Below are 3,435 nucleotides of genomic sequence, written 5' to 3'. Positions count from 1 at the left end.
AGTGGTTTAACTAAGCTGGTGGGGCCCAGCTGTCGGTGGCATAGGGGCTTAGTTAGTGGGGTGATTAACCCCTAACAGTTTGTTATCACCGGCGGCTAATCGCCGGCGTAACCAGGACGCGGCGGCGTTGCCCGTCCGGCCAACTCCGGCGACGGGAGCTCGCGTGGCTGGGTGCATTGGAACCGGAGCAAGGAGGCGTGTCGGTTGGTGGCCTCAGGCGATGCTAGGGTGGCCGGGAACGTCGACGGCGTCGAGTTCCGCGGCGGCGCAGCTGCGGCTTGCACGGGTGTGAGGGCCACGGTGCACGAGCGGACGACCTGAGGCGCGCTACGGGTTCCTGGAGAAGCCCAGAGCACGACTCCATGCTTGGGTTGGTTAGGCAGGGTGGCTAGCGACGATGAGCTTCACGGTGGCGGCAGAGATTGCTCGGCCATGGCGGGGCTGCGGTTAGAGGATGGGAATAGAGGGGGCGAGCATGGGGGGAGGTGTAGGAGCTCACAAGTATGCGGAAGAGAAGGTCAGCGGGATCGGGGACGTGTCGGAGACGGCAGATCGACGGCGGCGGTGGTCAGAGCCCGAGGTGGAAGACGACGGCGATGGCGATGTTGTAGGGCGCCCGAGGATGCGTGGCTCGTCTGGGATGATGAAGACGATGAGGCAGAGCCGATGGACACGGCGGTTGGTCAAGGGACGGGCGGTGGCCGCGGTGGTGGCGACAGCCGCGCTCGGGTGGGTGAGAGATAGGGGTCCAGGCGAAGGGAGAGAGAGCGCTAAGAGGGGGGGAAGGATCCGGGGGGTTTGGGAGTCTCACTGGTGTGGCTAGAAGAGCCGGGGCGTTGCACTGGAGCAGGAGGTGGCACGGCTGCGACATGCCGGGCACGCAGCTACTCCTACTGGCAGGAGCTAGAAGACAGCGTTGCCCCTGGTGGGCTGGGCTACTTCTGCTAGGTAAGGCCCAGGTAAACTAGGCCAGGTTAGTTTCCTTCTTTTTTTTACATTTCTGTTTCTGTTTTCTAATATTTCAATTCTATTTTGATTTGATTCACAAACCAAATCATTTAGTAGCTTCTGAAAATATTTATGTGGCTTGATGCAATATATTCAAAGCCACTCACAGGTTTTCAGGATTACTGGACTTGCAATTCTTTTTATAGAAGAATTAAATCCAACTAAAATATTTATTGATTTAAATCCAGATGGCCAAAATAATTCCTCAAAAATGTTCCATATTTTTGGTTTGGACCAAAACCCTTGCCAAAAATATTAAACATCATTGGAGAGCATTTTGGAAACATTGGATGCATTTTCCAGGGTTATTTGCCCTTCTTTTAATTAAAATTTTGAGGCTTACAAATTTCCTCAATTCAAGTTTCTTGAATTTAAACATGATGCATGGATGCAACTCACTGATGCAACTAATTACAAAGCAGAATTCTACGGCTGTGACAACTCACCCCCACTAAACAAGAATCTCGTCCCAAGATTCAAGGCGTGAGGTAAGAAGACAGAGGGACACAAAGCTAACACGATCTTCATGATCCAATAGCCCTTCTTGAAGATGTTGATTCATTGCATCAAATTTGACCTTGACGTCTTTGCTTTCGAAATCTTCATTCAACTCGATGACGGCAAAAAGAGATTCTATAGGAAATGATCTTCTTGAAGATCGAGCAATTCACGATCAACTCACGGGATGAGACACAGTAACTCTCTCGAGTTGAGACACAAACATACATCAAGAGGGATGGAAGAAACAGATGGCGAAGGTTCACTAGGTAGGCAACAGTTCCACACTTAAGAAGGTGGTGAACGGTTGTCAACGTAGCGAGGAGTTGAGTTGCCATGATTCCCTAACGAGACATGTTGGAGGAGGTGACTCATAGAATTATTCCTTTAGGTGGCAAAAAGAATTACTTTTGATACAGAGATCATTGAAACTCTCTGTACTAGCCTAAGGAAATGCACAAATGATCGTTTGAAGGAGTTCGAAAGGATGGCATACCCGGACTAGAATGGAAGATGTGGTCTACCTTGTTGAAGACAACACAATGGATGATTTTTGCTTATCATCGGAGATGGATGGGACCCATAGCAGGACCACTTTTGAGATGATCCAAAGCAGCAATTACCGGAAAGGATAGCCCATGGGAATTTGGCGCAATGGTGGTGTAAGCTGGGAACAAAATCCAATGTTGGGAATGTTTCAACCACCATATCTGCCTGAGATTTAGATCTGGTTGGTAACAGGATACTTTAGACAGCATGTCTGGGGAAGGAAAGGTTGCAACACAAGTCGACGAGATGATGTTGCGAGATTCTAGGGAAATGAACTATGGTAGTAAGCTCCCAAACATGAGCCGGTTCTGTTACATACATGTGAACACACTGTCCCAGACAAGCATGACCACGTAGTAGTCTTACAACAAAAACACTACCGAGTTCTGGTTGGGAACCATAATTAATGATATTGAAGTCTCCGCGCGGAAGTCTAAAGGATTAACACTTTAGAGCAGACTCCTTTATCTTGAACAAATCAATCAGTGGCTTGGTGTGCTAGGGATACATATAGAATGGAGGTAGCTAATCTCACAAATCAAAGTATACTTCGCACATGCATGACTGACTTGGGATGATTCCAGAGGAAGCAACACTGACTTTCTCGAGTTCACGGCGGCAACTTGCATCGTTTGCACGTGAACTTAGAGGAGGTCACTACTTTCATCCAAACATATTCTACATGAACGAGGCATGAAGAAAATGTTACACAAGTTTTCAACACTAGCTGGATGTTCAACACAAATCATGGAGGAGACAAAATGCTGCTGATGGGCTCAACAGCAACTCATCGGAATTTCCATATCATTGGACTTCCACCATTATGTGAACAATGTGATAGTATTGGTCAGACCAAAAGATGTAATGGTGTATGCTCGAGGAGTTAACCACGAGTAAGACAACATTACGAATATCGTTGGTTCTGATTTGATTTGAGGATAGCCCATACTCGAATCAAAGATTGGATAAGATGATAGGTCCATTAACTGATCACGAGGGTCAATCGATGAAAATACCATCTTTCTTCATCACACATTCAAGATATCCCTTAAAATGAACTAAGTCGGACAAGCTTTTATCTTCCAACTCTCCAATTTGTTGTTTAGCTTAACCAACTAGCTCAGGTGTATCCAACACAGATTCTTGGAGAAAGGGGTGGTTTATGAGAAACCAACTTGATCACGAACTCAACATAGCGGTCAGGTGACAACCTGGTTATACTTCCAAGAAGATATACGAAAAATCACAAACCACCGATATGTCACTAAGCTCGAGAACAATCTTGCTTTTCAGGGCAAGACGATATGATCAAATAAGCAAGGATTGACACTATCCTGACTCATTGATCGAAAAGTGCACCGGAAATAAGGAGTAGGTAGC

Source organism: Triticum urartu, chromosome 2A (genome assembly GCF_056163025.1).
Source record: "Triticum urartu cultivar PI428250 chromosome 2A, HENAU_Tu73, whole genome shotgun sequence".
Taxonomy (NCBI): domain Eukaryota; kingdom Viridiplantae; phylum Streptophyta; class Magnoliopsida; order Poales; family Poaceae; genus Triticum; species Triticum urartu.
This window is presented reverse-complemented; position numbering follows the sequence as displayed.